The 22,500-nt window shown below is 36.6% G+C and overlaps 1 long non-coding RNA gene across 2 annotated transcripts in view; it reads left to right on the top strand.

The window, feature by feature from the left end:
• Nucleotides 1-16,115, top strand: part of LOC133542279 (uncharacterized) — an 84,558-nt gene extending 68,443 nt beyond the window's left edge. For both annotated transcript variants that reach the window (XR_009804113.1, XR_009804112.1), the window contains exon 3: nt 15,608-16,115. This is a non-coding gene — a long non-coding RNA (uncharacterized LOC133542279). The remainder of the gene's footprint in view (nt 1-15,607) is intronic.
• Nucleotides 16,116-22,500: the final 6,385 nt, after the last annotated feature.

The following is a 22,500-nucleotide window of genomic DNA, read 5'->3' on the forward strand; positions in this document are numbered from 1 at the left end:
TAGACTTCTCCTCTCTGACACCACCGCCAGAGAGTCCAGCTCCACCCCCACCAGGTTACTGGCCTTCTCTACCAACTTGTCCAGTCTGTTTGAGTCCCTCACTCTCAGCCCGCCGCCCCAGCAAGCCACGGCGTACAAGAAAGCGCTCGCCACCACCGATTCGTAGAACATCTTCAGCATCTTTGTACAGACATTGAAGGATCCTAACCTCCTGAGGAAGTAGAGGCGGCTCTGTCCCTTCTTGTAGAGGGCCTCAGCGTGTTTTGACCCATGCAGCTTGTTGTCCATGTGTACTCCGAGGTATTTATAATCCTCAACCATGTCCACATCGACCCCCCTGATGGAAACAGGGGTCGTCAGAGTACTCCTCCTCCTTCCCAGGTCCACAACTAGCTCCTTGGTCTTCGTCACATTGAGCTGGAGGTGGTACTTTCCACACCATGTGACAAAGTCCTCCACCAGTGCCTTGTATTCCTCATCATCACCATCCTCAATACACCCCACTATCGCAGAGTCATCAGAAAACTTCTGAAGGTGGCAGGACTCTGACTGATAGTAGAAATCGGTGATGTAAATGGTGAAGAGAGAAGGGGAGAGGACTGTACCCTTCGGGGCCCTGGTGTTGCTGACCAGCCTGTCAGACACTCAGTCCTGCAGTTGAACGTACTGTGGTCTGTCAACCCAGGACACCGAAGGGGGCCTCCACCTGCATCTTCTCCATTCTCTATGTTACTGCAGATGTCAGCAGACTAAATTAGGAGCATTTGTTTGCTTAATTACTACTAAAAGACAAGTTGTCTTGTATGTTCACCATTTTATTTAAGGACAAACTTGCAAAGAGAAACATATGTTTAATGTACCATAATATTTTTTTTTTTGTTCAAATAAAGCCAATGATACAATTGTTTGTGGTCCCCTTTAGTTTGAAAAATATCAAAGTACCGAGACGTTTTATATATATATATATATATATATATATATATATATATATATATATATATATATATAATGTGTGTGTATATATATATGTGTGTGTATATATATATGTATGTGCATATATATATATATGTATGTGTGTATATATATATATATGTATGTGTATATATATATATGTATGTATATATGTATATGTATGTCTATATGTGTATGTATGTATGTATGTGTATGTATGTATGTATGTATGTATGTATGTATGTATATATGTGTATGTATATATATATATGTGTATGTATGTATGTATGTATATATATATATGTGTATGTATGTATGTATATATGTGTATGTATGTATGTATATATGTGTATGTATGTATATATATATGTGTATGTATGTATATATATATGTATATATATATATATATATATGTGTATGTATGTATGTGTATATATATATATATATATATGTGTATGTATGTATATATATGTGTGTATGTATGTATGTATGTATGTATATATATATGTGTATGTATGTATGTATGTATGTATATATGTGTATGTATGTATGTATATACATGCGAGAAGCATTTCGCCACGTTTCGTGCTGACTTAGCTTAGCTCGCTAGTTAGCTTAGTTGTTAGCTGCTAACAAAGACGCAGACGTTGTCAACACATCGCTGAGCAGCTAAATATCATCTTTGACCAGACTGTGGGGTCTTAAGGGCTCGTCGTCATGGGACCGAAGAGAATCCCAGCGGCGGAGAAGATAAACGAGGACATTACAAAGTCACTTCAATTTCTTTCACAAGACGTAAATGACATACGGATTAAACAGGATATAATTCTTAAACTCGTGGATGAAGTCACGGAGCTCCGTATGTGCATCCAGGAGAGGGATAAGTAGATTGGAGAGTTGGAGAGGAAAGTGGAAGATCTGGAGCAGTATTCTAGACTGAATGATGTGATTGTGACGGGGCTAAAAGTTAAACCCCGCTCATATGCACATGCTGCGGGAGCGAGAGTGCATCTGGGGACCCAGAGGCTGGCTCGGTGGAGGAACAGGTTGTGGACTTTCTGGCTTCCAGAGACATTTCCTCTGGACAAGAACTCAATCTAAGCGTGTCATCCTCTGCCTGCGAAGAGGGACGTCATGCCTGCTGTCATACTGAGGTTCGTCAACAGGAAAAGAAAGACTGAACTAATGAAACAAGGGAGAAAGCTAAAAGGCACCAACGTATATTTGAATGATCACCTGATCAAAAGGAATGCAGATATTGCAAAAAAAGCCAGGCACTTAAGGAAACAAAACAAAATACAGAATACTTGGGTCACAAACTGTAAAATATTCATAAAACTGAACGGATCACCTGAACAAGCAAAAGTGCTGGTTGTTAGAGACATACAGGAACTGAAGAAATATGAATAAATATGTGAATTAGTGGGACAAGGAGAGTTAAAAAGTACATTAACAACTTCATTCAATGGCATACAATCAGTCCTTTGACATTACAGACAACAATTTAACAATACAACAAAGGATTCTAAATTCCGAGATTTTTGAACTAAAATCATCTGAGTATACTGATCACAATTCATTAGACTTGGAATATCATCTCGATCCAGATGATATGTTTCCATCATCTGACTCCATTAACTGCAAATACTATTCAGAAAAGGAATATAATAACTCAATAAAATCAAAAGGCACATTTTCAGTCATCCATTTTAACAGTAGAAGCATGTATGCAAATTCCAGTGCAATTCAAGACTACTTACATTTTGTGAATCCATTTAACATAATTGCTATATCCGAAACATGGTTTAATGAAGCAAAAGGCATTGATTTTGAGATAAAGGATTATAATTTAAACTATGTTAACAGAGCAAATAAAATGGGTGGAGGAGTCGCTATGTACGTTCATAAGAAATATAAATACAAAATATTAGAAGACATGACTGTATCAGTAAATGATATAGTTGAATGCTTATCAATAGAAATCATTAATGAAAGGAAGAAAAATATCATAGTTAGCTGTATATACAGGTCACCAGGTTCAAATGTGGAACTATTTACTGAGTGGGCTGAAAAAACTTTCTCAGAAATAGTTAATAAAACAATATTTATTTGTGGGGATTATAATATTGATCTCATGAATCCAAATAACCACATAGCAACAGAAAACTATATTAACAGGATGCACAGTATGAGTTTATACCCAACCATTACAAGACCGACTAGAATAACATCGCACAGTGCAACCCTCATCGATAACATCTTCACAAATAATATGCGGTTTTCAAACATCAGTGGAGTAATGGTCTGTGACATAACCGATCTGCCTGTATTCACAGTGTATGATGATGAGACCAGTACAGACCTGAATTCACAGCAAAAATATACTTACAAACGAGTTAGAACAGAAGACTCTTTCAATCTATTAAATCAGGACCTAACAATGCAAAACTGGGATTGCGTGTACAACAAAAAGGATGTGGATAGTGCCTTTGAATCATTTATAGATATATTTAATTCAATATGTAACCAAAAATGTCCAATAAAAAAAATTAGAAACAACAACAAAACTTTAAAGTGCCCATGGTTAACCAAGGGTTTACAAAACGCTTGTAAAAAGAAAAACACATTATATAGATAATTCATCAAATTAAGTCATGTAAAACCTGGCTCAAAAAATGAATATACAAAGAAACTGATTGAAGACTCTGAACATAGATATAAAACATATAAAAATAAATTGACTGATATAATAAGGACTAGTAAGGAATTATACCAATCTATTACATAGGAATAAGAACAACACTAAGGAGGTGTGGGGAATACTTAACACTATAATTAAAGGCAAATCAAAAAATAACTCTTATCCTAGCTATTTCACTGATAACAACCAAGATAATTATAATATGAATAATGTTGTGGAGAGTTTTAACAATTTCTTTGTAAATGTCGGATCAGAATTGGCAGCCAAAATCCCTGATTATAGCAGCAATGAAATGGAGTCACTGATTGAAATGAATCCAATGAGTATGTTTCTGTTGGGAGTAACTGAAGAGGAAATAATAGATGTTGTTAATAATTGCAAAAATAAAACATCTACTGATTGTTTTGACATAGATATGACACTTGTGAAAAAAAACATACATTCCATCACCAAACCACTAAATTGCATATTTAACCTGTCCTTCCAAACAGGACAATTTCCTAATAAAATGAAAATGGCAAAGGTAATACCAATATATAAAAATGGGAACAAACACATCTTAACAAACTACCGATCTGTCTCTTTGCTCCCGCAGTTTTCCAAAATCTTAGAGAAATTATATTACACTAGATTAGAGAAATTTATAGATAAACATAAGATAATTAATGAAAGGCAATGCGGTTTTAGGACAGCAAAGTCAACATCTGTGGCAATAATTGATGCAGTAGAAGAGATAACCAATAGCTTAAATAGTAAGAAATATGCGGCTGGAAGTCTGGGCTTCCCTGCTTAGGCTGCTGCCCCCGCGACCCGACCTCGGATAAGCGGAAGATGATGGATGGATGGATGGATGCGGCTGGAATTGACATGGATCTGAGTAAAGCATTTGACACCATTAATCATCAAATATTACTGAAAAAATTATACAGATATGGAATAAGGGGAGTAGCTTTGACTTGGATAAGGAGCTATTTAACACAAAGACAGCAGTCTGTGAAGATGGGTGAGTTTACATCTGGGCATTTGGACATTGCTTGTGGGGTTCCACAGGGATCCGTTCTTGGTCCCAAGTTATTTAACTTATATATTAATGACATATTTAGAGTATCAAATGTATTAAAATTAGTCATATTCGCAGACGACACTAATATTTTCTATTCTAACGATAATTATACAAATTTTGTATCCACCCTAAATAATGAACTTGCAAAATTAAAAACATGGTTAGATATAAACAAATTATCCCTTAATTTAAAGAAAACAAAAGTTATGTTATTCGGCTATTCCAATCCAGGACCAGCAATAAATATAGATGGCGTGATTCTAGAAACGGTGTCAGAAACTAAATTCTTAGGAGTCACTATTGATAACAAATTAAGCTGGAAACCACACGTAAGACATTTACAAAGCAAAATCTCCAAAACCATCGTTATTATCAATAAATCCGAATTCTTCTTAAATTGCACAGCTCTGCATTTATTATATTGTTCATTTGTCTTGCCATATCTAAATTACTGCATAGGAATCTGGGGCAACAACTACAAAACTTCACTACATCCCCTGGTTACACTCCAAAAACGTGCAATAAGAATTCTACAAAAGGTGGGATATTGTGACCGCACAAATATTTTATTTTTACAATCTAAATTATTAAAACTGCCTGATCTAGTTGATTTTAATACAGCTCAATTACTATTTAAAGCAAACAAAAAGGTTCTACCTGCCAATATTCAAATACATTTCACAGAGAAGGACTTCATAATCTAAGGGGGTGTAGTATCTTTACTATTCCAACAGTAAGAACTACCAGGAAAAGTTTGTGTGTGTCTGTGCGTGGAGTGAAACTTTGGAACGGATTGGATGTGGGGCTCAAGCAATGTCCAAATGTCTATCAGTTCAAAACAAGATACAAAAAAATGGTATGGGCAATGTATATGAATGTGAACATGGATGCCTAAGTGTTAAACTCCATCACTGGCTAATAAGGATTATTATTATTATTATTATTGTTGTTGTTATTATCATCGTCATCATCATCTTCATTATTTTATATGTATTATTGTCATCATTTATTGTCATTGCTATTGCTATTGTTCATATTGTTATTATTGTTATTATCGTTATTATTATTGTTTAGTCATTGTTGATATTATCATTATTATTATTATTACTTCAATGACATCACCCGACTAGTTAAACTATATGAATTAGTATCAATAAGAAGAATACATTGAATTGTGTGTGTGTGTGTGTGTGTGTGTGTGTGTGTGTGTGTGTGTGTGTGTGTGTGTGTGTGTGTGTGTGTGTGTGTGTGTGTATACAAACAATCCTATATGCAGTTTGAGTAATACTAATATTCTGCAAATGTAAAAATGAATATGAATTCTGACTAAAGAATTGGTGCCGGTGGAAACTAAGAAAGGAGATTTGGGTACACTATCTGGAGTACAGGGCAGGCGAGTGGGGGATCTTATGTTCGTGGATAACTCCTCTGGCAGGGGGCTCCCCTCGTCTCTTTTAATGCACAGCATAGGACACATAGCAAGAGTGGTCCTCAGGTCCTGTTGATCAGGGGCAGTAGCTCCACAGCCACAGATCCACTTTTAACCATTAATATCACAGTCAAAATGAAAGCTTGTTCCCATAGGCACCATAAACTGTTAATAATGTTTAGACAAAAGTGTATATTATATATACTATTATATATATAGTATTTATATAGGTGTGTGTGTGTGTGTGTGTGTGTGTGTGTGTGTGTGTATTTTGGGTATATGCATTTGTGTATGTATGTGATTATGTGTGTATGTATGTATATATATATGTATATGTATGTATATATATGTATATATATATATATATGTAAATTGTATGTATGTGTGTGTATATATGTGTGTGTACATATGTAAGTGTGTGTGAAATTTAATGTATTATATATAGATAATATATAGAATCTACGCAGCAACCACTGAACTGAATTATATTTTATATATTATTGTATTATATATTGTAAATATATATTGTATATGTATAGGAGTGGGACCTAATAAGTTTACTTCTTCCCGCTCCCTTTTGAGCCAATCTTGACATCTACAAAAGATTAGTCACATGTAATCTTTTCAATGTAGGTGTAAAAATAATGTATTTATATATTTCTTTTGTATTTTATGTCATTCTCTTTTTTTGTTTGCATGGCTCAAAATAAACCATTCATTCATTCATTCATTCATGTATGTATAATACATGTATATATGTATATATATATATATATGTATGTATGTATGTATGTATATATGCGTATATATATATATATATATATATATACTTTAATCCCAAAAAATCTCAGAATGGCAACGCTTTACCATCAACCACTACGCTTTACGGCGTGGCGTGGTCCTTCCGTGAATGCGTCGGTTTGAACCAGGAAGGGGCGTGTCACAATGATCAAAATGTGTGCTTTCGTAAATAAATGTTTTGTTGTGTTTGTCTAATATTTGGTCAACATTTTCCTTTAAATTTTCAGCGACAACAATTTTCTTTAAAATAATGATAATGGACGTTTTGTGAAAAGACTGGGGGTTTGCGGGAGACCGTGTTATCATACTGCCGTGTGCTTTTATTCTGAAGGCCTGGCTTTACTGGTTACACACCAATGTTTTCTCCTGCTGTGCTGCTCCAGATGCAGAGAGTTGTTTGGTTTTTCACGAAAGTTAAAAATATTTGCGAAAAACTACTAAAACGGGATGGCGCCAGGAAAGACGAGCAAAATAAGAGAGCATGTTTACTAGGGAAAACAGAAAGTGTATGCGTTGAGTAGTGTCTCTGATTTTAGTGTAAATTACAGTTAGTGCTGTCAAGCGGTTAAAAAAATGAATAAGTATGATGTATAATTAATTAATCTCTTTTTTTATCTCACCTAAATAAAAACTGAGAAAAGTACCCGAGGGCCACATCACAGTTATGGCTGCACTTTAAGTATGTAACAATAACTAATATATGAATATAAATGTATGAGGATTTTCCTAATATTATTACACAATTGCCGATACATTTGATTTTTTTTTCCTTACTGTGAATAAAATCTGTGGAATTTATATATAAAAAAAAACACTGGCATGTGCTGCCAGAATGTTGCCGTTTTCTCCAGCATATTACAGTAAATAGAAAAACTGTGGAGGTGAGAATCTTTGGGACCTCAAGATTTGATTTCGATCACAATTTTTGCATTGGATTCAGAATCGATTCTCGATTCAACACGATTCTCTCAGTATGTTATTTGGTATATGGATTATGATTAAACCTTTTCAAATCAGGTTCCAGGTTGCAAAAGCTCTTCTTGGCTGCTAATGTACAACTTACAGTATATGCGCCGTGTTGGCCTAGGAAAACATCTTTTTTTTTTTAATGCATTTTTAATTTGTTATTTCCAAAAATAACAGAATGTTAGTCAATCTAATGAGAGAAAATAGAGCAACTCCACCGCCAACCCAATCTCAGCTTTACAATAGGACAAACATTTATCAAGCAATTGAGAAGAAATACAAATACAACATTTATTAAATACTTCAAAAGGGAAAATAAAAAAATTATGAAAACTACAGTGTCAAAAATAATAACATCAATAACAGTTGTTTCATGTTTTTAATCCAAAAATGTGTTATTTTGGTGGAAGAAATGCAAAAAAATGTTTGTTTTTTTAAATAGATTTTCAAAAATGATAAATCCATTTAGAATCGTTATAAATAAAAATTGTGATGTGGCTATGAATATTTTTTGGGAGAACCTCTATAAAACAGTAGCACTGTCTATTTTTGGTCAAATCTAAGGTTTTTCTATATACAATGTACGTACTGTATATGGAAAAACTGTACCACCATTGTGTTTCTTATGTAAAATCTTTTGTCATTTTTACAGGTTACAATTTGATGGATGACTTGCGTTTAAATCAGGAATCAAGCAGTTATTTCAGCATTTTTGATAACATATTTGATGCATTACTTGATCGCATTAGAGTCTAAAATATATAAATACACATGCAGTACATTTTTTTTTCTGTCAAAATGGAAAGAACATGTGGTAAAATGGAGCATTTTAAAGCATAAAAATCGTTAAGCGAACAAAAAAATCTTATTACATGGGGATAGTTCCAGAATGTTTTACTTTTATAGGCACAGACTGAATTCCTTCGGTATTTCAGTGTTTCGATACCTTTGTTGCAGACTTGTCAAGTCGGGTTGCAGACTCAAGATAACAATCACTCAAGCAACACTCATGGCTGGTCACGACAATAGGTCTCCTTTGCTGCAGTTCTCCTATGATTTGTGATTTATTTTCTGTTTTCAGGGCTCCTTGCTTGCGTCTGGTTGCTAGGAGCACTGATTCAACTCGCCTGTCGCTGAGTAGCGTTCAGGAGACTCACCTAATCAGAGGCTTTTATACTGTATATCAGGCTTTTATACATCCGTGTGGGTTCAATGTTCGCCGTTAGCGACAGTTTGGCTGTTCTTTTCACCCGACTATTGACAGTTTGCATTAGCTATGCTATACTGTCCTATGCTAAGATTCTCAAGAGTTATCTTATGCCTAACGTGCACTTTTCAATGACACGCTTTGTTCGATATTTTTGCCTTGTTTAAGGCATCATCTTAACCGCACCCTGCCTGTTGTCCTCCGCGTCTTGAAATCACAAATACACTTCACCATGCCGGAACTCTGCAAGGATACTTGACAGAAAACGCTTGGACGTAAAGTCAGGCTCCACCCTTCCAAAATGCCCTAGCTTGATGCTGATTTGGATTTGCAATAGGTACTGCCAACGATTAGCGATTTTACATAGCGATTTCAACGCCTCCAAATTTGTTAATGAAATAATCAGCCTATGATCGGCTGATCTTGGGGATCAAGGGGGGGCAGTAAGACTGAAGGAGGTCGGAGAGATATGTTGTAGCGAGGTTGTTTAGACATTTAAAAACAAATGGGAGGAGTTTAAAATTCGGTAGCGCACAGGGAGCCAGTGAACGGACGCTAAAATAGGGGTGATGTGCTCACGCCTGCGGGTCTGTGTTAGCAGACGAGCAGCAGAGTTCTGCACGAGCTGCAGGCGGGCGAGGGAAGCCTGGCTAATGCCTACATACAGGGCATTGCAGTAGTGAAGACGAGTTGAGATAAAGGCGTGGATTAATTTCTTAAGATCATGTTCTGACAGAAACAGTTTCACTTACGCTATTTGGGGTAGTTGATAAAACCTTTTTTTTACGACGCTGCTGATTTGTTTTTCGAACTTAAAATCTGAGTCGAACTTTACTCCCAGGTTTGTGACACAGTCGCTGAGATACGGGGACAGAGTGCCGAGGTCAACGTTGGGGGACGGAGAGCGACTTGGACCAAACAACATAACTTCTGTTTTGTTTTTATTTAGACTCAGGAAGTTAGCTGAAAGCCAGGCTTTGATATCATGCAGGCAGTCAATGAGACGTCGGACTGTGTTATTTTGTAGATCTGGCAGTCATTGGCATAAAAATGAAATGCAATACTGTGCTTCCTGAAAACAGAACCAAGGAGGAGAAGGTAAAGCGCAAATAGAAGAGGGCCAAGGATTGAGCCCTGGGGGACCCCAAGTGGTAGAGGAGCTGTGGAAGACATACAGTTGTCTATTTTTACACAAAAACCCCTGTCAGTCAGGTATGACCGGAACCAGTTGAGGGCAGCGCCCTTAATGCCCACACAGTTCTCAGGACGAGTGATTAAGGTGGCGTGGTCGACGGTGCCGAACGCAACAGACAGATCTAAAAGCACCAGGACAACATATTTACCGGAATCTGTTGACAGGAGGATATCGTTAGACACTTTTAGAAGCTCTGACTCTGTGCTGTGGAGGGCTTTGAAACCGGACTGGAACAGCTCAGTGATACCATTATCCTCTAAAAAGGGCAACAACTGACTGTAGACAACCTTCCCTATCCATCCATCCATTTCCTACCGCTTATTCTCTTCGGAGTCGCGGGGGGCGCTGGAGCCTTTCTCAACTACAATCGGGCGTAAGGCGGGGTATACCCTGGACAAGTCACCACCTCATCGGAGGGCCAACATAGACGGACAACATTCACACACACTAAGGCCAATTTAGTGTTGCCAATCAAGATATCCCCAGGTGCATGTCTTTGGAAGTGGGAGGAAGCTGGAGTACCCGGATGGAACCCACTCAGTCATGGGGAGGACATGCAAACTCCACACAGAAATATCCCGAACCCAGGATTGAACCCAGGACTACCCAGGACCTTCGTATTGTGAAGCAGACGCACTAACCCCTTTCCACCGTGCTGCCCACAACCTTCTCTATTATTTTGGAAATGTATGGAAGATTAGAGACAGGTCTGAGATTGGAGAGGAGAGAGGGGTCAAGGCTTGGTTTTTTAAGTAAGACTCAACATTACTAATTTATCTTCACTGAAAAAAACACTTCCGAGTTAAACATACCTTAGATAGCCTACAAAGTACTGCCATCTAATATCGGACGTGGAAGTGCATAGCAAATGAGACTCAAATGAAGTAAGAAAAGAAGATATAATAACTGGACAGCACGGTTAACATAATCAGTTCAATTTTAAATGTTACATTAATATGACATAAATCCAGAAACGTGCATGCATACGCAAAAGTGCAATATATTTAGCTGTACAGTAATCTATTTATTTATATTGGACCTTATTGCTCTTTTATCCTGCACTACAACGAGCTAATGCAACAAAATTGTGTTCATAACTGTACTGTAAAGTTCAAATTTGAATGACAATAAAAGGAAGTCTAAGTCCAAATCTAAAAAATGGATCAAACTATTTTTAGTTATTACCACAGACAAAAGTATCGAAAAATTGGTCATGTTGAGTACCGGTATCGATTTCCTGGTACCGTATCGATTCAAATGTGTACAGTATCCATCCCTAACTCTACAGTAGTATTTAGAATGGGCTGTTCAGTATCGTGGCCACTGATTGGCTCAGGTTCGGCGAGCATTAGTATTATGAATTAAAGAATTACTAAAGGGGTGTTATTTCCCATTCAGGGTGCTTTCATAATGTTAAATCTCATATTTAATAGGTAGTGTTTCGTCCGACCAGTCTTCCTCTCAGGGATTAAAACACACTGGTCAATCCCAAATTCTTTTGGATGACATATATGTTGAGTAATAAGGACCACCGAGACAGAATAGTAATTGGCCAAATATTTACTTAAGCTTTAGGACAGTGGTTCTCAAATGGGGGTACGCGTACCCCTGGGGGTACTTGAAGGTATGCCAAGGGGTACGTGAGATTTTTTTAAAATATTCTAAAAATAGCAACGATTCAAAAATCCTTTATAAATATATTTATTGAATAATAATTCAACAAAATATGAATCTAAGTTCATAAACTGTGAAACGAAATACAACAATGCAATATTCAGTGTTGACAGCTAGATTTTTTTGTGGACATGTTCCATAAATATTGATGTTAGTTTTTTTTTTTTTGTGAAGAAATGTTTAGAATTAAGTTCATGAATCCAGATGGATCTCTATTAAAATCCCCAAAGAGGGTACTTTAAGTTGATGATTACTTCTATATGTAGAAATCTTTATTTATAATTGAATCACTTGTTTATTTTTCAACAAGTTTTTTGTTATTTTTATATCTTTTTTTTCCAAATAGTTCAAGAAAGACCACTACAAATTAGCAATATTTTGCACTGGTATACAATTTAATAAATCAGAAACTGATGACACAGTGCTGTATTTTACTTCTGTATCTCTTTTTTTCAACCAAAAATGCATTGCTCTGATTAGGGGGTACTTGAATTAAATAAATGTTCACGGGGGGTACATCACTAAAAAAAGGTTGAGAACCACTGCTTTAGGAGACCAGCCCTTACAATGCGACTATAGCAGCAGCAAGAAGAGGTCTAAAATCAAACAAAAATAGTCATCTTATTTAGTTCGAAAACAGCCCCTTGCGCCCAGAAAGACATATAGCTGTTGTTTTAAAACAAATAAGGCCTTCTCCACAAGAAGGGAGTACCGTATTTTTCGGATTATAAATCGCTCCAGAGAATACGTCGCACCGGCCGAAAATGCATAATAAAGAAGGAAAAAACATATATACGTCGCACTGGAGTATAAGTCGCATTTTCGGGGGAAATTTATTTGATAAAATCCAACACCAAGAATAGACATTTGAAAGGCAATCTAAAATAAATAAAGAATAATGAACAACAGGCTGAATAAGTGTACTCTATATGACGCATAAATGACCAACTGAGAAGGTGCCTGGTATGTTAACGTAACATATTATGGTGAGAGTCATTCAAATAACTATAACATATAGAACATGCTATACGTTTGCCAAACAATCTGTCACTCCTAAACAATAAATCCGATGAAATCTTCTTCCTCGATGTCGCTTCTAAACAACTCTGCCAACTCCAAAGGTGTGCGCAGCTTCCTCTTGTTGTTTTCTGCTGCATATTTCACTACGTCCAGCTTGTAATCTGCAGTACATGATTTCCTTTTCGGTGCCATTTTTGTTCAGCCCTTCTCAGTTTTTATAAGTTACCACCAACGATGAAATGACCCATTTTAATAGCTACGGCAGTAGCATATAGCAGTTAGCATTCCATGACCCACAATGCACTTTTGCCATGACGCTCCCCTGCCTAATTCTTATTGGTTGACGTGTGTGTGGCGATTGCTGACATTTTCTTTGTCTCTTCCACAAGGAAATAAAAAATAAATATTTGATATTTTACAGTAATGGGTTAATAATTTCACACATAACTCGCTGCGGAGTATATGTCGCACCCCCGGCCAAACTATGAAAAAAACTGCGACTTATTGTCCCAAAAATACGGTATGTTATTTCCCTACGCAGACAACACAGCGCCTTCAAGGTGAAATACAGAGTTTACTAGTGGACATAAGATTTTTAAAAAAAACACCAAGATCACGAAAAGACACACTACATGGGAAAATTCTAGCTGCTTTAAACGTGACTATGAATAAAAAAAGAACGCTTAAAAATATCTCAATCTCAATACTAAACAGATTTTTTATGCTGTCGATATGAAAATATTCCCACTTTTTAGAAATTCATCTTCCTAGTCAGGCCTAAAACCGATTAACAAAAATAAACAAGGGTTTATTGTACTTAAAATATTAAGAACAAAATATTCTTGGTGAAAAATACGTACAAAAGTTTAAAGGCCTACTGAAACCCACTACTACCGACCACGCAGTCTGATAGTTTATAAATCAATGATGAAATATTAACATTGCAACACATGCCAATACGGCCGTTTTAGTTTACTAAATTGCAATTTTAAATTTCCCGCGAGTTTCTTGTTGAAAACGTCGCGGAATGATGACGCGTGCGCGTGACGTCACGGACTGTCAGGAAATATTAGCGCTGCACCACTCGCGGCTAAAAGTCATCTGCTTTAATCGCATAATTACACAGTATTTTGGACATCTGTGTTGCTGAATCTTTTGCAATTTGCGGTGTATTACAGCTGTCTTTAGCACCGAGACACAGCCGGTGTTTCCTTGTTTGTTGTGAAGCATAGCGGTCAACCAGCATGTTTTTGGATGGGAAAATTGTGATATATATCTTACCGGAGACATCATTGGATTATTCGTTGTCCTGCAGCAGCTGTAAAAAAAGGCAGCTGTGAGCTTGGCTCCTCGGCTTCTCTCTGAGACACTGCGTGTTCACCGCAGCCATCCGACCTCTAGGTATGTCTTTACAATCTTTACAATCTCATTAAAACACTATTAAAACAATAAGCAGATCAGGGATCTTCCAGAATTATCCTAGTAAATGTGTCTAATTACATCTGAAAAGCTCACACTGCCACTGCCCGGAGCCGTCGCCTTTTTTTTTTTTTTTTTTATAGTCCTTCACAATCAATATCCTAATTCACGAATCTTTCATCCTCGCTCAAATTAATGGGGAAATTGTCGCTTTCTCGGTCCGAATTGCTCTTACTGCTGGTGGCTCCCATTAAAAAGAATGTGAATATGTGTGGAACTCTGCAACTCGTGACGTCACGCGCACATACTTCCAGTAAAGGCAGGGCTTTTTTATTAGCGACCAAAAGTTGCGAACATTATCGTGGATGTTCTCTACTAAATCCTTTCAGCAAAAATATGGCAATATCGCGAAATGATCAAGTACGACACATAGAATGGACCTGCTATTCCCATTTTGAATAAGAAAATCTCATTTCAGTAGGCCTTTAAGCGATGAGGACAGTTTGAGCAGATGATAGAATGAATTGTAGCATCGTGAAGCGTCTGGCGTAGAAAAGAAAGCTTCTGTGTGGTAGATGTGCTGCATATAGGACTGTGGGTGAGTGTTATTGATGCGCTAGCCAATGAGGTCTGACACATGACTTCGGGACAGGAAACGCCAGGGGTTATGGGTAAAATGGGGGTTAGCGAGCTGTGTGCAGAAAAACCAGAAGCTGCGCCCACACCTCAGCACGCCGTTGGCACGCGACTACATTATAGTGGTGGGGATGTGGGCCCAGCACAGACTCACACACACACACATATATATATATATATATATATATATATATATATATATATATATATACTGTGTGTGTGGGGGGGGGGTACCTCAGCCTCAGCCTCATTAAGGGGAAGTGAAGGACTCCCTGCTCATCTTTTAAAGATAAAACAAAGTGCTGTGATGTCATAGCTCATCAGCCTCCATCGGGCAGACGAGAAGCACTTTAGCAGAAAGAGCAGAGTGTGCGATCGCCTGAACGCGCAGACCTCCCTCTGACTTTCTGTTGTGCTTTTTCTGTCCCTCACACACACACACAAACACACACACACAGAAACACACGCACAATCGTTGTGGCGACGGATGGCGGATGAGGGATGCATGTTGGTTTGGGGCTAAACATGATATCTCCTTTCCCCAGGGCCAGCCAATCAGAGCAGCCTGCCAGGCAAAAACAGCAAATGCACTCAAGACCAGGACTGAGGAAAACCGGCACGTAAAGCTGCAAAACACACACACCCCACAACTTCACCGAGCGCCAAAACTAGCGTCAAGAAATTCTTGACACACGCAAAATGTAATGTTTGTAAATGTTACATCATTAGCAAAAAAGGGGAAATAGCAGCGTGTTCGTCAGCGAGTACAAAGACAAGCCGTGGTTCTTAGAATTGCACCAGCGCCTGCAGGGGCTGTGATATATACCTTAAGGTGGGAGCCAACAGGAAGTGAGAACCTCGGGGGCAACAGTGAGGGGGAAGTGCCTACAGGTCCAGAGTCACCGCTGGGGGCTCTGTTTAAAGCGGGAAGGATCGGGGCGAAGCGTTTCAACAGGAAATGGAATATCGAAAGGATGAAACCGCCAACGTCAAATTGGTGCCGAGATGAAAATAAATCGCAGGCAATTGATGAATAAAAAATATTTTTTTGTCCAGCGTGGAGCATTTGTGATACTTAAAAACACAAAATGCCCTACAGTAGAGCTTTTTCTTCATTAGCAATCCCCAAGTAAGCAAACGGACTGTTTTTAACTAAATAAAAATGTGATATAACCATACTCATATGTTTAAAAAAAAAATAATAATTTTTAAAAAAAGCAAGTTAGTTGTGCTTTTGTTTTGAAAACTTAAATGTTTACTCTTTTTTTTTTTTTAAGTTTTAAAGAAGCAGGTTCTAAAAATATATATTTTTAATAAAAACATTAAAATACATTTTATTTTGAAATAAAATATTTTAATTATTTCTAATACATGTAGCATGTATAAGAAATTGTGTGCGGGCATTTTGTTTTTGTTTAAAATAGGGAATTTAATAAGCATTTTGTGTCAGATTTTTTTTTTCAGACAAAAAAAACAAAAATACTCATCTACAAAGTTCAAAGAACAAAAATGCCATTTAATAAACAATATCATTATTCGTACAAAAAACAAAACGAAAAAATTAAATTCAAATGTTTTAAGTAATTTGAAATATAGTTATGTTGTTCAAATTGGCAGATTTTAGGAATACATTTTATCAAAATAATTATTTTTTTTAAATATATAACATTACGTTGGAAAAAAAAATATATATATATATATATATGTATATATATATATATATATAACATGTATTAGGGACAAGCAGTAGAAAGATGGATGGATGGATAGAAATTATGTGGAAACACTATAGTTTTTTGTGTTTAACTTGTGATTTTAACTAACATTTTTTGTCATGTTTTTTTTTCTGGACACAACCAACCAAAAATACTTTTTATCTGCACAACTAAAAGAGGAAAACAAATGCATCTCCAATACAATATTGTCATTTGTAAAAAAAAAAAAAAAAAAATGTAATCACATTTAAAAAAAAAAAAAGTGATTACATATATATATATATATATACAGGATTACATTTAATCCTGTTGCCTTTTGTTGTCTTGGAGGTGGGGGTCAATTAAATTATTGTCCTTTTGTGATTTTAATGTAATCTGTGTTGGCCTGTGATGATGTGGCGACTTGTCCTGGGAGTACCCCACCTTTTGCTTGAGGGCAACTAAGATAGGCTCCCAAGCTTTGTTTTAGGGGGTTTTCTGGACACAAAAAATGCTCTTCTTCTCCACAATTTCAAGAGAGAAAAAAATAGCACCTTCAATAGAGTATTTTAATTTGTAAAATAAAAATACAATACAAAAAATATTAGCAATATTTAAAATGAGATACATACATATTGTCAGGAGAGGAGCAGAAAGCAAGCTTATAATGACCTACCTCATATGTACACACACACACACATATATATATATATATATATATATATATATATATATATATATATACATATACATACACATACATACACTCACAATAATGAACTCTCATCATTTCATCAAATGTAATTTGCATAAATCCATAAGACCTTTAAGGTATTTTATGATTCCTCCTCCTTGTTATACCGATCAAAAACATTATTTTTAAATGATATGATATGTTTAATTTTTTAGACCAAAATTACACTATTTATTTTTGGAATGCATTCTTTAGTTTTTTTTTTTGTGATGTAGTTTTTATTGACGTCCATTATCAGATTCCTATTCATTACATCATATTTGCATACATCATACATCTATTGTCTGCCCTAAACGTAAAAAAAAAAAGTGTTTATATCCCAACGATACCACCCCTCTCCTAAAACAAAACAAAGCCCCAAAAATATAATAATTAATAAATACATTAAAAATATTTTTAAATTCATTATAATTTTTAAAAGGGTTATTTAAGACACACAATTCACAAATACTGATAGAAATAATGTTTTTCATTGCATGGTGAGAATACTGTACAGTATTCCAATGGTTGCAACGTAAATTGAAAACACTCTTAATAAAACACTTAATAAAATATTATTTTAGGGAATTACAATATTAGAGACCACAAATTGACAGTGTCTTGCTTGTATTATTTGTGGTACAGTATTGGATAGTGCAGGTGTATCTAATGATGTGGCCAATATGTACATCTTGTGTACTTCTACTGCCTAATACAGGGGTTCTCAAATGGGGGTACTTGAAGGTATGCCAAGGGGTACATGAGATTTTTTTTAAATATTCTAAAAATTGCAAAAATTCAAAAATCCTTTATAAACATATTTATTGAATAATACTTCAACAAAATATGAATGTAAGTTCATAAACTGTGAAAAAAAAATACAACAATGCAATATTCCGTGCTGACAGCTAGATTTTTTTGTGGACATGTTCCATAAATATTGATGTTAAAGATTTCTGTATTGTGAAGAAATGTTTAGAATGAAGTTGATGAATCCAGATGGATCTCTATTACAATCCCCAAAGAGGGCACTTTAAGTTGATGATTACTTCTATGTGTAGAAATCTTTATTTATAAATGAATCACTTGTTTATTTTTCAACACGTTTTTAGTTACTTTTATATCTTTTTTTTCAAATAGTTCAAGAAAGACCACTGCAAATGAGCAATATTTTGCACTGTTATACAATTTAATAAATCAGAAACTGATGACATAGTGCTGTATTTTACTTCTTTATCTCTTTTTTTCAACCAAAAATGCTTTGCTCTGATTAGGGAGTACTTGAATTAAAAAAATGTTCACAGGGAGTACATCACTGAAAAAAGGTTGAGAACCACTGGCCCAATAGATGCCCACAAGACAACATGGAGGCTGATGATTAAAGTGGAAGTGTGTGGTGAGGTATTTGGCCATGGCGAGGTCATGATGTTGTGCAGTAGCACCACGCCGCTGACGGGGAATCGGGGCAGAGAGGCGGGGTTCGGACACGGGGGGGTGACGGTTAAATGGGATTTGTGGCGAGGAGGGTGTGTGTGTGTGTGGAAGGGGGTGCAGCTTGGAGGCTGGTGTGCAGCGGGGGTAAGGGAGCGAGGTTTGGCCCTGGTGGTGGTGGGTTGGGGTGGGGGTATCAGTGAGGAATGGTGTCAGCTGCGGAGGCAGCAGGGAAAGCCGACATCTTAATAAAACAGCCTCGGGCTAAATCCCATTAAAGGCCTCAGAGCCTGTTACCACTGCTGGCCAGGTAGCGCGCACACACACACACACACACACACACAGACACACACACACAACACATTCCTCACATACACATCGGATTTGGGCTTGTGTGTGCGCACACGAATATATTATATATGGACCCATGTGTCCGTCTCTCTGTCTGTTTTTGTGTGTGTGTGTGTGTGTGTGTGTGTGTGTGTGTGTGTGTGTGTGTGTGTGTGTGTGTGTGTGTGCGCGTGTGTGCACGCGCATCAGGGGTGCTTTTTCTTTCTTTGTGTTCATTTTCATCTAAGAGTTACGTGTTGTTTCGCCATCTGACCATCACGCAATTCTCGCCTTCAAAAGCACATCCTGTTTCCTTTTGTTGTCTTGGAGGTGGGGGGTCAAATGTCAGGTGGGGACGGCGTGGCCAAGTTGGTAGAGTGGCCGTGCCAAAAATCTGAGGGTTACTGGTTCAATCCCCACCTTCTACCATCTTCGTCACGTCCATTGTGTCCTTGAGCAAGGCACTTCACCCTTGCTCCTGATGGGGCCTGGTTAGCGCCTTACATGGCAGCTCCCGCCATCAGTGTGTGAAAGGGTGAATGTGGAGATAGTGTCAAAGCGCTTTGGGTTCCTTAAAAAAGGGGTAGAAAGGCGCTATACAAGTACAATCATTTACCATGACCTGTGCGCACTTTTAAACATGCTTTGGATGACCATCTTGGAAATTAATATGTGGGCAAAAAGTTGCCATTTAATCATTCAATCATCATAGTATTGCCCCCTGACCTTAATTAATGGACATGATTAGAAATAATGGACGGACGCACTTGTGGAACGGCTTTCCAGAAATGTGCAAGCTGTAATGGCTGACCTGTTTACCTCCTATAGATGTAAAGGCCGACTGTCCACATACCTTTTGACTCTAAGATGTGTGTGTATATAATATGTATGTATGTATGTATGTATGTATATATATATATGTGTATATATATATATATATATATATATATATAAACATGTATGTATGTACAAAATATGTGTATGTATTTATGTATGTGTATATATATATATATATGTATATATGTATATATATATATATATATATATATATATATATATATATATATATATATATATATAATTTATTTGTATTTATACACGCACACACACACCAGTTTGAATACCTTTCACTGACAGAGGAGCCTTATTGACAACTGGAGCTCACCTTTGAGGTCAAACCTTCCCCTGCTGTCTGGACTTGAACTTGAGCAGGCCTCCATGCCTCGCCAACCTGCTCCATATCTCCCCCTGGTGGCTACAAGCAGGCTCAGCGAAATGAGGGGAACTAAAGTGTCTTGTGTGAAAGAGAAGCTGGATATCCATCCATCCATTATCTACCACTTGTCCATTTCGGGGTAGCAGGGGGTGTAGGAGCCTATCTCAGCTGCATTTGGGCGGTAGGATATTAATTCTATATATTGATTGATTGATTGATTGATTGGGAAGTTTATTGACAACTTAAAGAAATTAATCCATGTAATGTTTTAAAAAGGGAAATGGATGGCACAAAAAGCCAAGCCAAAAGGCTTGTTTCCATTGTGGTCCATTATATATTATTTCATCATAATAAGACAGCCTCGGGCTGAATTTCATAAAAGGGATTTTTCACATCACCATCATTAGTCGCCTGTATAGAATAGCATACATTTGCATAAAATACATTTTACATGAAAAAGTACTATACTGTAATACATATAGAACCAAGTTTACTTCAGACATGTTAAAAAATAAATAAATAATTTTAGGAAAGTATCCTAAAGACAATACAGTAAAGTGGAAATATAGGAACAAATGAATAAAAAATTATATAATTTTTTCTTTTAGGAAGAAGTGAATCGAATACCCTTCTCATTCATATATTAACTCCCCATAGCTGTCTTGTCATTATCATTTACACATTCTTTAATTTACTGGTCTTTTTTTAATGTATTGTTAATCTTTATCTCTGAAAGTTTTTTTTTTTTTTTGCAATTACTAAGTAAAGGAAACACCAACAAAAAACGTTAATACCCAAATAGCAACAATAAAAATAATGTAAACACAAAAATAAGAGAAAATAGAAAATAAAATAATACTGCACATTAACATGGAATCATACACAGTACTTACACACTGCAATACCGTCAAGTACTTTAAATCTAATCGTTTCAGTTACGTTAGCTTTTTCAATGCATGAAAATACAAAATTCAGGCCCTAAATGTAGATGTTTTTGACTGTTTCGCTAATGCTTTAGCGAAAAAGCGAGGAGCTGTGATATCATCTTTGATCCGTACGTTTAGAAAATGCAATGTCGCAAAGCTGCAAAATTCGAAGCACGATGTGGCGAGGGCGAACTGTAATTAAAAATATGAAATAATTTATCTGCACTTTTTTTGCCCTCAGGCTCACAGTAACAAAAGCCTTAATAAAATGAGTATGAAATAATGTAAATGTTTACACACATATATATATATATATATATATATAATGTATATGTCCTTTTTTTTTACCCTAAAAAATGTTCAACGTTGAAACATAGAGCTGTTCACACTTTAAAGGCCCTCTGAAACCCACTACTACCCACCACGCAGTCTGATAGTTTATATATCAATGATGAAATATTAACATTGCAACACATGCCAATACGGCCTTTTTAGTTTACTAAATTGCAGTTTTAAATTTCGCACGAAGTATCCTGTTGAAAACGTCGGTATAATGACGCGTGCGCGTCACGTCTCGGATTGTAGCGGACATTTTTTTCCAGCCCGATCTAAGCTATAAGTAGTCTGCTTTAATCGCATAATCACACAGTATTCTGGACATCTGTGTTGCTGAATCTTTTGCAATTTGTTCAATTATTAATGGAGAAGTCAAAGAAGAAAGATGGAGGTGGAAAGCGGTGTATTGCAGCTGCCTTTAGCAACACAAACACAGCCGGTGTTTCCTTGTTTACATTCCCGAAGGTGAAGCTTTACTATGGATCAGAGCGGTCAAGCAAACATGGTTCCGACCACATGTCAACCGGCAGGTTTCGGTAAGAAAATTGTGATAATAAGTCGGCTCTTATCGTAGACATGAGCGGAGCTTACGTCCTCCTACAGCTGCAGACTCTCTTGTCTCCTCCCACCGGAGACACTGGCGGTCGCCACACCCCTACGACTTTCAGGTACCATATAATCTCACTAAAACACTAGTAACACAATAAGCAGATAAGGGATTTTCCAGAATGGTCCTAGTAAATGTGTCTAATAACATCTAAATCGCTCCCAC

The sequence above is a fragment of the Nerophis ophidion genome, linkage group LG24 (assembly GCF_033978795.1).
Source record: "Nerophis ophidion isolate RoL-2023_Sa linkage group LG24, RoL_Noph_v1.0, whole genome shotgun sequence".
Taxonomy (NCBI): Eukaryota; Metazoa; Chordata; class Actinopteri; order Syngnathiformes; family Syngnathidae; genus Nerophis; species Nerophis ophidion.